Source organism: Hyla sarda, chromosome 3 (assembly GCF_029499605.1).
Source record: "Hyla sarda isolate aHylSar1 chromosome 3, aHylSar1.hap1, whole genome shotgun sequence".
NCBI classification, from domain to species: Eukaryota; Metazoa; Chordata; class Amphibia; order Anura; family Hylidae; genus Hyla; species Hyla sarda.
In genome coordinates this window covers 395,202,398-395,217,130 of record NC_079191.1, presented here as the reverse complement: position 1 = coordinate 395,217,130, position 14,733 = coordinate 395,202,398, and the positions used below count along the sequence as shown (strand labels likewise).

General features: G+C 38.2%; 1 protein-coding gene and 1 long non-coding RNA gene across 11 annotated transcripts in view; one reads left to right on the top strand and one right to left on the bottom strand.

The window, feature by feature from the left end:
• The window catches only part of NRXN1 (neurexin 1), a 1,474,530-nt gene that overhangs the window by 1,222,367 nt on the left and 237,430 nt on the right, over positions 1–14,733 (bottom strand). The window lies entirely within an intron of this gene.
• Positions 1,486–14,491, top strand: LOC130362900 (uncharacterized). Its single transcript, XR_008891613.1, has 3 exons — positions 1,486–2,057; positions 14,120–14,209; positions 14,442–14,491. It is a non-coding gene; the product is annotated as an uncharacterized LOC130362900 (long non-coding RNA).

Sequence of the window (14,733 nt, the reverse complement as noted above, 5' to 3'; positions counted from 1 at the left end):
AAGACTATGACATGTGGGAGGTCTGTGAGCCCAGAGAACCAATCCCCAAAGTGAAGGAGCCATAACCTTCTACCCAGCTCCCAAATAAGAAATGGAACATCACAGACGTTTCTGCTTATAATGTTACTGACAAAGGGTATTTTCATCATACTGGATGGTATCTCATGGGGATGGAAGAATATGTGAATTTTATATGTTTAAATACAATTTCAATTTAGTTAAATGGAGGTGGAGATTAATGGTCTTTCAAATCATCAGACTGCATCTATCCCATCTGTCTGTCATAAATAACCAGCCTACCTTGCTGTCAAAGCATATGGAAAAATATACTATTATTAATCATGGTCAAAATAGCTTTTACTCTTAGAATTTTAATAATTTTGCAAAGTAAAAACGTAAAGTGATAGGTATACTTTAAATGGGTACTTTCAGATCTAAAAACTTTTTATATGTTGTTACTGATGAAAATGAAAGACCTTCTGTAATATTGTTTAATTTTTTAAAAATATTTAATAAAGAAAATGGCTCCGGAAAATGCCACCACTAGGAGTCCCCATACCTACTGGGACACTAACCAGTCCTGCAGCATCAGGCTTGTCCATGTGTCATGGACCTGTGATGACTCATGGACAAAGCTGCATGAGCAGACACACCAATCCCCTCCCACCACCCCCACAAGGAGGGACACGCCCCCTTCCCCTGAGCTAATGAAAAGAGGCATTTTTATAATAAATATAAGTGATAGAGGCAGAAAAACTAGATGTACATGGTCAGGATTAGGTACTGACCAACAAATTATTATTATTTTTTTTTTTCTGGGATCTGATAGGTACGCTCTAAAGCACCTTTATTTAAGGGAGACACTAAAAACAGTAGCCCAGCAGCTGAGGACACACTGTTTGGAAAGCATTGCCATAGACCTTGCATTGTAAATGTGTCCCACATAACACACTTTTCTCCCAGCTAGTTCTAGCTATCAATCCCTATCGGAACACTTAGACACCATCTACTTAAAATGTAAAAGTTTTTTTTTTAAGTGACAGTGCCCATTTAAGACCAACGGAATTCTGTGGTGTGAATGCCTAACATTAGTGTGAATGGGTCTTCTGCAGACCTGTTCACAATGCAGAATTTAAGCGGAGGACAATTCCACTGCTGAAACTAATCAACCACTGAAATTGATCATCCCAAAGAAAAAACATTTAAATTCTTTGTGCTGAAGTCTGCGAGCCCTGCCTTACTGTCAATGGTGGCAGCAGCAGAAGATCCCAAATGGAATCTCTGCTCGTGGAATTCTTCGTACGGAGATATCATTCACATTACTCAATGTGAACATATCCTTAAAAGCATTGTCCAGTTGAGAACATATGGTTTCCCTATTCAGGAATTTTGACATAATGTCAGGTGAGCTCTTTGTTCTGGGTCCTCATCTCTTGACCAGATTAAAGAATTATTACAAAAATGTATCTTTCTCTTGGAAGGACTCCTCTTGCATTACACTCACAACTCACTAATATTAATATTGGAACTGTAAAATGTTTCATATTCCTTGTGGTTGGTGCTGCAGAAAAATATGCATAACAAGAAGAAGAAGAGAAAGAAGAGGAAGATGAAGAGGAAAAAGAGGAGGAAGAAGAAGAGGAAGAAAAAGAGGAAGAAGGGGAGGAAATCAAAGAGGAAGAAGAGGAGGAAAGAGAGGAAGAAGAGGAAGAACAGGAGGAAGACAAAGAGGAAGAAGAGGAGGAAGGAGAGGAAGAAAAGAAAAAAAAGGAGGAAGATAAGAAATAAAAGAAGGAGGAAGAAAAGAAAAAAAAGGAGGAAGAAAAGAAAGAAAAGGAGGAGAAAGAAGAGGAAGAAGAGTAAAAAGAAGGGAAGAAAAGGAGAAAGAGGAAAAAGAATAGGTTGAATAAGAGGAAGCAGAGGAGGAAGAAGTGGAAGAAGAAGAACAGGAGGAAGACAAAGAGGAAGAAGAGGAGGAAGGAGTGGAAGAAAAGAAAAAAAGAGGAGAAAGAAAAGCAGAAGGTAGAAGAGGAAGAAAAAAAAAGAGGAAGAAAGATGTAAGTACCTCCTATTTAAAGAAAAAAATGAAAATTCTTCTTAATGGGATCTGTAATTTAGTATACTGTTTAAACAAAGAGTATTATGTTTTTTTTTTTTTATTTAGACAGAAACTTGCAATATGTATGATGTATTTTTTTTACTTTGTAATGCCAAATGCCTCAAAAAATGTTTTAATAAAATACCCAAAAGCATTAATCACACATTGAAATATCCAAAAACGATATACGGTATATAGTATTGAGTAAAAATAGCTCTACTTTAGATTGTCCATTGCTCTGCACTAAGCATTTGTGTAGCAATACAATAAAAGAAAGACTTTAACAATGCAGAGCATACCATGGATAAAAAAATGGTCAAGCCTTATTCAACAACCCTTTTACTATTTTACTATTAAAATTACAGAGCAGACCCACTTTCTTAGCTTAATATTTAGATGTTATTTGCCCAAGTAAAAAATAATTTCAGTGGTCGGTTTTCTGGTTGCCAAGTAGCTGTGATATTACAATGATATAAGCTGAAGGAATCTAAAGAAATGAGAGAACACTTAATAAGCTGTAGGTAAAATAGTAATATCTATCTACTTATCTATCTATATACTTATCTATCTATCTATCTATCTATCTACTTATCTATCTATCTACTTATCTATCTATCTATATACTTATCTATCTATCTATCTACTTATCTATCTATCTACTTATCTATCTATCTATATACTTATCTATCTATCTATCTATCTATCTATCTACTTATCTATCTATCTACTTATCTATCTATCTATATACTTATCTATCTATCTATCTACTTATCTATCTATCTACTTATCTATCTATCTATATACTTATCTATCTATCTATCTATCTATCCAATATCTATCTGTCCATCTATCTATGAATCTACCGATCCATTCAATATCTATTAATCTATCTATTCAATATTTATCTATCTATCTCATATCTATCTATCTACCTTTCTATCTATTCAATATTATCTATCCATCTAGTTAGCTATCTATCTAGCTATATCTCTATCCAATATCTATCTGTCTATCATCTGTCTGTCTGTCTGTCTATCTATCTATCTATCCATCTACCTATCCACTCAATATATATTAATCTATCTATTCAATATGTATATATCTTTCTATCTATCTATCTATCTATCTATCCATCCATCCATCCAATATCTATCTAGGGTTATACTCATGAAATAATAGTTCAATCTTTCCACATGATTACTCTTTTTATCATATTACCAAATACAATTTAGAATGAATCTCTAATCTCAAGGAAGATTTTATAATAGTATTATTTTAGTGTATTGTCATGCTGTGTACCAAATAGCAGTGTTCTTGAGTTACCTGTGGCTAAAAGGTTAAAGTTTTAATCATTTTAGCTGCCTCTGGAAATCATGGATTTTTTTTATAGTGAAAAGAGGCAGAATATGTTATTGCAGAAGTCACAGCTGGGTTGTCTTGTTTTCGAGTATAACATGAACATTGTGGACTGGTTGGCTCGTTCTCAGTCATCTCAGGAGGAGGAAGAATCTGACAATATGATGTTGAGCTTGGTATCAGCAGATCGCTCGTTGTCTACAGTCACATGGTGTCATAGAAATATCCATTCTAGAAAGTCTGTTTCCTCATCTCTGTCTTTGTACCCCCCACTAGTGTGTGCAGAGGTGGTGAAGGGGGTGAAGTGGCCGAGCACTGCACTAATGGGACTGGCGGTGGTATTATGGTGGATATGCTGAGGGGTTGCAAAGAGTCCAAAGATCAGACACCAGAAGTTAAAGGGGTACTCTACTCCGTCCCTAGACATCTTATCCCCTATCCAAAGGATAGGGGATAGATGTCTGATATTGGGGGTCCCACCGCTGGGGACCCCCGTGATCTCTCTGCTGCAACCGGCATTCATTAAAAGCAGTCGTGACATCATGAGCGGGGCGTGACCATGACGTCATGAGCCTCCACCCCGCATCGCTAGTCATCCAGCGTGGAGCAAAGTACGCTGCGTGCAACGGATGTCTGGGGTGCAGCAGACGAGATTGCGGGGGTAACCAGCGGCGGGACCCCCGCGATCAGACATATTATCCCCTATCCTTTTGATAGGGGATAAGATGTCTAGAGGCAGAGTACCCCTTTAATACTGAAAATAGTTTTAGGGAGAATGAGGTGAAGTTTCATAATGATGTATTTTTGGAAAGGACAAGTGAACCAAGTGAGGAGGAGATGACATGTTCAGAGCAGAGGGGTAGTGGTGCTGATAGTGATGAAGAGCAGAGCAAAGGTATGGCCAGAAGATCTGTCAGATATACTAGACGTAGGCCTGCTGGTATGAACAGCTCAAGAGGTGACTCTTCTGAGAAGTGGTAAGGAACAGTGATGGGCAGAAATGACGTAATGTCAGATTGGGAATTGCAGGGGAATAGGGTAGAAAAGTATTACTTACTTTATTTTCTAAGGAAAACTGTCAGCCTGTTAACCCACACTAAATCCAATACACTGGGTTATAATGTGGGTAAACAGGAGTCAACGAGGGGTCACTTACTTAAATATGTCCAGTAGGTCCTGAGATATTTCCCCCAGAAGATCCTCTGCTAAATTCAGTAAATCATACAGAAGGGGGGGGGGGGGGATTTATTGACTCAATTTACATATTCATTGTCTGACTCCACGTCACTAGGATGTGGAGTCACGGACTGCACGCAATTTACTGAATTTAGTAGAGGATCTTCTGGGGGACATATCTCAGAACCTACTGGACATATTTAAGTAAGTGACCCCTTTTTCCTTTAACATGCCCCCAGTCATACATGAAAAAAGGTATGTTCCTAGGCAATAAATTAATAAACAAATAGCTAAATAAATGCAGATTGCAGACAATCAACTACTAAGTTTTCTTTTTTTAGGTTAAAAAGCCACTTTTTATTTAAAAACAACCTACCCAAAAAAAAAAAAAATTGGTTGTGAATTCTGAAGGACACTTCAGCATTTAGCCGCAGCAATATGTACCTTCAGCACGGCTTCTTCTATTCACACATTCTGAGCAGTTTTGCTATGTAATTTCATGTGTATGTTGTGTAATCACAGTTAATATACACACGACTGTGACTGGTAGGCGGTGGATGAGATTAGGGTGACTACTACTGCGATAATAATGGGGCTGGTGGAAGACTGATTGAGACTATGACCGACAGTTCATGTTAAGGAACAATAATGTACGATGATTGAATAAAGTGTTTCCCCAATCACTCCTTCTAAAACATAGTATTTCAGTAGTTAACGGTATATTTCAAATTTCCGTAAACTGCATGGCTACTTTAAAAATAAGTAAACCTAGAGGACTTAGGGACTTAGGGACCTAGGGACTTAAATAGGAAAAAAAAAATTATTTCCATGACTCCATAGAATTCCGTAAAAATCTATCAGAGCTTTTTGAGCTTTATTTTAGGCTCCACAACCTAAAATAAGCTCCATATAGTAATGGTGAACTCATCCAAGCACGTAATAAATTATATAATCTTGTATAGATATATGTTTCCTCCTTGTCCAACATATCCCAAGTTGTGTATCACAAGCTTAAAGGAGTATTCCAGGACAGAACTTTTTTCTTTCAAAGACCTCTCCCTGTTTGTCTCCAGGTTGGGTGTGGTTCTGCAGCCCAGTTTTATTAAAGTGAATGGAGCCAAGTTGTAATACCACACCCAAAGTGTAGACAAGGAGGGCACTGTCTTTGAAAGAAAAAAGACTTGTTTTTAGATTCCTGGAATACTCCTTTAATAATTAATGAAAATATATTATCTTGCGATCATTTTGTAGGGAGATATATATTCTATACGGTAGATATTTACCATGTGCTGTGTTTTGGTACAATGCACATAAATAAAGCCCCAGACAATTTTAGTTGGCTCTGTGGCTGCTGTTGTTCCAAGCACAGAGTTGGTGAATATTTCAGTGACTTTAGATGTACTCAGTCAATCCTACAGTTGCATGTGAGGCTCCTTCCCCCGTCCGAACCCCTTGGTCATGAGCTGCACAAATCCTCAAAAGTTCATATTTTTACACATAAATATGGGACTTTTAAGGATTTGCGGCTCTGGCGCAAATGATGACCCCCCCTATATGTCTTTGTGTGGCTACCATGAATTATGATGAATTGCAACCTCTTGAATGTTTTGCTGCATTTTCTGATATAATATTAAATTCATCTTATGAAAAATTGGACTCCTTAACACGTGTATTTAAATTGTACCTATTTGCACACTTGAATTTAGATTTTTTTTTGTTTTTTGTTTAGTCGGTAAAATATTAAAGTTCTTCAGAGCTTTCTTCTCCATCTAAACCAGTGGTCTCAAAACTGTGGCCCACCAGATGTTGCAAAACTACAACTCCCAGGATGCTTGGACAGTTAATGGTAGGGGACAAGCCACAGCTACTCTTTTTAACTCCTCCCGCAAATGGACATATATATTCACGTCCTCTGCGGGCTCCCGGGATATGATGAATGCTCTGCAGTTGTGCGATTCATACCTGGAGGGTTGTGGGCCAATGTCCAGCATTAACCCTTAACCCCCGATCAGAGAGGATGGTGGGAGGTCTTCTACCTTCCTCCTTGCTGTCCAATCGGCTCTCCATTGCTGCAGTCATCCATGGCAGGCTATAGCAATGGAGCGCAGATAACACTGATCAATGCTGTGCTATTGAGTAGGAATGATCAGATATGCAATCTAAATATTTTATGTAATAGTCCCCTGTGAGGACTGAAACAAAATAATGTAAAACATTTAAAAATAATCATGTAAAAAAAAAAAAAAAATATATATATATATATATATATATATATATATATATATATATATACAAAAAAAATGCAGGCAGCACACCACAGCTTGTGTCCAAAGGAAAGTGAGTTTATTCCATGATGTGATAGAGACTACGTTTCTCCAGCCTCACGCTGGCTTTCTCAAGTGCACTTGAGAAAGCCAGCGTGAGGCTGGAGAAACGTAGTCTCTATCACATCATGGAATAAACTCACTTTCCTTTGGACACAAGCTGTGGTGTGCTGCCTGCATTTTTTCTGTGGATTGAAGAACCAGTGGGCCGAGGTTCGGAACATGCGTGCACCCCTTTGCTCTTTTGCATTGTGTGTAGACAACCCCCCGTTTCTGCAGTAGAGACCTACGAGTAGATGACCTCACACTCCCTCTTCATTTCAATGCCACCTAGAAATAACTACAGGATTATTCTATTCTGTAAACATCATCATCGCGCTTCACATTTTTTAAAAACATTTTTGGGAAACCTTTCAAGATATTATCATAAAAGTGCTGCATTATTTCCTCTGAAGAATACAAAAGGGAGGAATTTTGATTCCCTTACAACTTAATATGCAGAATCTTCACGTTTTTAAATGGCAGGCAATTTATCTCCATACATCAGTTCATGTCAAGAAATGACAGAGTTCCATTGTTACATGGATTTGGAATATTTTAAACACGGGCGCTGCCATGACGCGTCTATTACCTGATGAACTGCTCCCGAAACAACACTAATTGCGGTCTCCCAGTCTTGGGTGCATTAAAATCGTTTTTTTTTTGCATAAAATCAAATGAGTCTGGCGTATACATCATAATAAACAGAGGTCCGGCCCTGTAGTATGTAGTCTGACATTTCGTCATTTTTGATTATCATTGTTTATGCGATGTTGTTTCCGTATTTTCAAAAGTATGTGACATTTACTGCAATTTAATAAAAGTTACTTGAGAAGAATCCAGCTAAATGTCAGGTCCTAATGAAACTGACGACAAATTAATAGAACGATTCAGATCTATAGGACTAACACAAAAGAATAAACAATGAGGGGTCAATAAGTGACATATAACATATCGTCTATAGCTACAGTAGCGTGTGACACATTGATGAAGGTAACAGAAATAGAGGGCGCTATATGAGATCCAAGACATTAGGTTTAAATGGGGTATAGCCATCTTGTATGATGAGGGCAGCATATGGTCAGAATAAGTCCTCACTTCATGATCGGTGGGGGCCGACCACTGGGATCCCTACTAATCTATCTATCTATCTATCTATTCATCTATCTATCTATCTATCTATTCATCTATCTATCTATCTATCTATCTATCTATCTCCTTTCTATCTATCATCTATCTATCTATCTCATATCTATCATCTATCCTTTCTATCTATCATCTATCTATCTATCAATCAATCTCATATCTATCTATCTATCTCATATCTATCTATCTATCTATCTATCTATCTATCTATCTATCTCATTACTATCTATCTATCTATCTATCTGTCTCATATCTATCTATCTATCTCATATCTATCTCATATCTATCTATCTATCTATCTATCTATCTATTCATCTATCTATCTATCTATCTATCTCCTTTCTATCTATCATCTATCTATCTATCTATCTCATATCTATCTATCATCTATCCTTTCTATCTATCTCATATCTATCTATCTATCTATCTCTCTCATATCTATCTATCTCATATCCATCTATCTATATATCTATCTCATATCTATCTATCTATCTATCTATCTCATATCTATCTATATATCTATCTCATATATCTATCTATCTCATATCTATCTATCTATATATCTATCTCATATCTATCTATCTATCTCATATCTATCTATATATCTATCTATCTCATATCTATCTATCTATCTCATATCTATCTATCTATCTATCTATCTATCTATCTCATATCTATCTATCTCCTGCTCATGGCAGTGCTTGTTGCTAAGCAACTGACTATAGATACCCTGGCCACAGCACATACACACAACATTTTAATTATTATTTTTGACAATCTACAGGAAATCTATGTAAAGTATTTCTTATCTATCTATCTATCTAAAGTATGTCATATCTATCTATCTATCTATCTCATATCTATCTCTCTCTCATATATATATATATATATATATATATATATATATCTATCTATCTCATATCTATCTCTCTCTCCTATCTATCTATCTATCTATCTATCTCATATCTATCTCATATCTATCTATCTATCTATCTATCTATCTATCTATCTATCTATATATATATATATATATATATATATATATATATATAATCTGTCTAAAGTATTTCCTATCTATCTATTTCATATCTATCTATCTATCTATCTATCTCATATCTATCTATTTATCTATCTAAAGTATTTTCTATCTATCTATTTCATATCTATCTATCTATCTATCTCATATCTATTTATTTATCTATCTAAAGTATTTTCTATCTCTCTATTTCATATCTACAGTGTATATCCAGCAGTATCACATGTATGTGTTACTAGGCAACTGACCATGGATTTTATATCCTTGTCCCAGCACATACACACAAAAAGTTTAAAGAGATTTTTTTAAATCATATTTTACTTTAAATAGGTACTCCACTGGAAAACATTTTTTTTTAAATCAACTGGTGCCAGAAAGTTAAACAGATTTGTAAATTACTTCTATTTAAAAATCTTAATCCTTCCAGTACTTATCAACTGCTGTATGCTCCAGAGGAAGTTATTTTCCTTTTGAATTTCTTTTCTGTCTGACCACAGTGCTCTCTGCTGACAACTGTCCATTTTAGGAACTGCTCTGGACAGTTCCTGACATGGACAGAGCTGTCAGCAGAGAGCACTGTGGTCAGACAGAAAAGAAATAATAAAATTAAAATAAAAAAAAGAACTTCCTGTGGAGCATACAGCAGCTGATAAGTACTGGAAGTATTATGATTTTTTTGTTTTTTTTGTTTAACTTTCTGGCACCAGTTGATTTAAAAACGAATGTTTTCCATGGTACAATATATCTACATGTCATACATGTCATAGATGTTTCTCATCAAAAAAAACTACCCAAAAATTCCTTGCTCCATAAGGAGGTAACCCTTCCCCTAATGCATTGTTTCCCAACCCAGGTACCTCCAGCTGTTGCAAAACTACAACTCCAAAGACTGTCCGGGCATGCTGGGAATTGTAGTTTTTTTTTTTACATCTGGAGGCACCCTGGTTGGAAAATACTGATCTAAATAAAGAAATAACTGGGAATCAATGGCAAAGTCACTGTAGTCCTCTTATAGGCTGGAGTGTGGTTCCTACCTTGGCCTCTATTGTTCATACATTCATTTGAAACAACAACAGTGAAAAGGCCAAAATAATGTTAAGGAGGACAACATGAAATGTTAACCCGCACGACGAGAACTGACAAACACATCCTCAGAATTACACATTAGTAATACCGCATACCAATGTACCGTATACCTCCCACACCCCATTTTTGCCCTGTCTGTTTGCTGTCATTCACCTATCATTCAAAACAAAAGAGAAAGCAGAGCTCCCGGAATAACAATTTATCTTTGGAGAGAACGTGCAATTTATGATTGACAGATCAGATTTACAGAACATTTTTTCCAGATCATTTGACTTCATCAAGCACTTGCTATTTGTCAGGCAACCTAACACCCGCATCACAATATTTAGTTTCAACCAATACAGAAAAAATGGCTTAGAGTGAGATTATTGTATATTAACTGTACATTTATGTAATTCTTATTTTACACATTTGCAACAATAAAATGTGTCATACAGCTACACATGAGGTTTTTGAGAGTCTAGAGTTTTCTCCTAGATAGACCGCCATGACAGTTTGTAGAGATGTACCAGGACAGTGATCTCCAAACTGTGGATGTCCAGATGTTGCAAAACTACAATTCCAAGCATGGCTGGCCATGCTGGTAGTTGTAGTTTTTCCAACATTTGGAGTTCCACGGTTTGGAGACCACTCTATTAAGAGATCCCCATAGATACCAGGGATGCAGTATTACTTCCTGTGGCCCAAAGCAAAATCCTTAACATGGTCCCTGTCAAACACCATAATGCTGGTATATTTTTATTTGACAGAGGGTCCTTAGCTGGTCATACCATTTAGATATCCATTTGGCTGACAGCTATCTATCAGTTCCATCTGCCATTAGGTAGAGTAAGAAGAACCCTATATAGTGGTCTATCCCACTAAAATATAATAATCATGGGCACACAGGGGGTATAAAAATAGCTCTCACCCAGGGATTTGGTGTTGGAATTTGCCCCTAAAGCTCACCATATATATCAGATATGTGGGGTTTATCATGCTAATCCTATTGATGGCATACCCTAAGGGTTAGGCCATAAACTGATGATGTGCTGTTTAAAGAGGAAAGTGCCTCGTGTAATTCCACAAGGAATATTCATGGTGGTTGAGACTCCCAGATAGCGAATTGACTCTCACCTTGATTAATGCTTGGATTGATGCATATCACCCTGGCCAGGGGTAGGCAGAAGAAGGAAGCTGCTGCCCGTCAGTGACAAGGATTGGTCTCCACAGCAGGAACCCATTAGTTTCAAATGGAAGTGGAAGGAAAAAGCACTGAAAAATGGTGCTGCTTCAAATGACCTTCAAAACTGGTGGGACTCGAATATATTGTTAAGAAGTCTACCAACCATTTATTGGAACAGTAAAAACAATAAACAATGTATTCATACAGTAGCAATAATACGTTTCAGGAGGTTCCTACTTTCCTCAGATTGCAGATGAAGAAGGGAGGAACCTCTCGAAACAGCTGTGTAGTGGTGGCACTGCAGTAACCAGTTCTGGCCACATTCACTGTGCAATGCAATTGCTGAACATCTGATTGTCCGGTGTCGTGATCATCCGATCATCGATTGATGGCCTATCCTAAGAATAGCAACAGTCCTGGAGCTGATCCAGAAGAATCGTAGAAGAGAAGATGTTTAAGGGCCCTCAAGCATCTGCTCTTCTTTGATTCTCCTGGATCACCTCCATGTCAGTGGAATATGCTGCTCATGTAAAGCCCTTAGAGAATGGTTGGGTCTCATCACATTTGCTCTGGGTTGGTGAGAATCTGTTCAAGTCTTTCCTCTCCAAAGGAACCGCAAGAATAGAAGTGGGGAAGTGTACCATATTTTTCACCGTATAAGACGCACTTTTTCTTCCCCAAAACTTATACGACGAATACACACCTATCGCGGTGGTCCCTGCGGCCATCAACGGCCGGGACCCACGACTAATAAAGGACATCACCGATCGCGGTGATGCCCTGTATTAACCCTTCAGACACGGCGATCAAAGCTGACCGCCACGTCTGAAGCGAAAATAACACTAACCCGGCTGCTCAGTCGGACTGTTCGGGACCGCCGTGGTGAAATCGAGGCGTCCCGAACAGCTTACAGGACACTGGGAGGGACCTTACCTGCCTCCTCGGTGTCTGCTCCGTGCCGTGATCCCCTGCATGGCCGGCGCTCTCCTTCGACGTCATCACGTCGTCGCGCATGCCATCCCGTCTTCCAATAGGAGCGGTGTGCGTAGCAACGTAATGACGGGGACGGAGAGCGTGGATCCCGGGAAAGAAGACGTTCGGAGCGTCGGGGACACCACAGGGACGCGGCGACAGGGCAGTGGTGACGGGTCCGGAGTGGCGGGGACAGATACTACCTCCTATCCATTGGTCTTCAACCTGCGGACCTTCAGATGTTGCAAAACTACAACTCCCAGAATGCCCGGACAGCCAACGGCTGTCCGGGCATTCTGAGAGTTGTAGTTTTGCAACATCTGGAGGTCCGCAGGTTGAAGATCACTGTTGGGTGCAGAATCTTTTTTTACTAGATTTTGCACCTTTAAAATAGGGTGTGTTTTATATGCTGGTGCGTCCTATAGGGCGAAAAATACGTTATAATGAGTAAGGGATAACCATAAGTATGGGGGGAATGAGATATTTCACATACTTAGATATAGTTGTTTTCTCTCCAAAGACTATTATTATTTTGAAATGTTTTTTTTTTCCCAAAAGGCTAAGGAAATAAAGTGTGTGTTGTTTCTTAAGCCCTTCTGGAACTTTACTTAATCAACCCTGAGGAAGATCTTTCAATGTCGCATAAAAATTATCTACAAAGGGATCCCTAAAATATTTGAATACCTTTCTGAGAAGATCATGGGTTGTAACAGATGTAAATGTGGAAGAAAAAAAAAGAAACCACATGAAAAAAAATATGGAAATGACATGAGAACGTAATAAATATCAAGGGCTCGTGCACACAGCCATTATACAGCTTAGTACGATATCTGAGTTTTATAGCGCCCTAACATGCCACCCTAGAATACGCTTCCCTAGAAGCACTAGTTTGAGGAAGATTATATCTGTAATATGGTGCCCTACAGAAGCAGCATATGGCAGCACACACAGAGTACCTAAGGTGCTGTAGGCTCCATGCATGCTGCTGTGCCTAATTTGGCTATGATCATAAACAATCAAAAGGCATTTTACTTGTTTTAAGTAGAGATGAGCGAAGTTACAACAATTTGATTCGTCACAAACCTCGTGGCTCGGCGGTTGCTGACTTTAGACTGTATAAATTAGTTCAGCTTTCAGGTGCTCCGGTGGGCTGGAAAAGGTGGATACAGTCCTAGGAGAGTCTCCAGCCCACCGGAGCACCTGAAAGCTGAACTATTTTATGCAGGCAAAAGTCAGCAACCGTGGAGCCGTGAGGTTTGTGCAGAATCAAAGTACTGTAACTTCGCTCATCTCTAGTTTTTAGTATAACTTATAAAAAAAAAAAAACATAAAAAATAAAACTTAGCTGTGTGTTTCAGCTAAGAGAGACGGAAAACCCTTTAAAAAGTTTAAAATTTTTGCACAAAAAATTAGGATTTCTGTATTGGCGACAACTGCCCCCTTTGTCTTTATCTTTTTCGTGTAGTTACTGCAAACGGGAATCACATACAATTGATAAATATTGTGAACCTCGCTTTGAAACACATGTAACCTGCATAATTAATATAGTTGTCTACTAATATGTTAATAAAGTTCACCATAGACAACCCCTTTAATATGAGAACCAGCATTACTTCCAGGAGATAAAAATATATTGACAGATAGGACCTGATCACAGGAGACACAGACTCAGTAGATGCACAAAGGCTTTGTCTACAACTACATCCTTATCTCTTTTATAGGAGCAGAAAAAAAAAGATGATGTCTGGGAGGGGGCGGAGTAATGTACAGGTATCCCACTCCTTATTTTCCCGCTCATTCTCAATGGCCCAGTGAGTACATAGTTGGGCTAGATGCCCTACTTTTGTTTTCAATATGTTCTGTAAACTGAATTACTGAACTAGCTACTCAGCCGCTAGGCATAAGTTCACATAAATTGCTAATATTGAAAATGTCATCTCTACATCATTTATCACATGTTGATGTCTATTCTCATTCTGGCTAGAGGAAGTGCGCTAGTCGCACGAAACAACTTGTTCTGGTCTTGCCCATCCTCCACCACAGCTCCCCCGCCTGCTGCCTTCATCATGTCTACTAGACCTAAATAAAGACCTGCTTGGTGAGTGCGGCCTCCTTTCGTGTTCTTTGTCCTGCTTGCTATTCTCATTCTTGCCTGTTCGTCCACCAACATTTGTTTTTGTATACATTACATTTGAAAAAAAAAGAAAAGGATCTGACTCCTTCTACCCTGTTTTTAAGTATACATAAGACCTGGCTGGTACATTAAGAGTGTAAGAAAAAGGCAATGGTAGTCATGCAAGTATTCAAGTTTGTGCCTACTTTTTGGGAAGAAGGT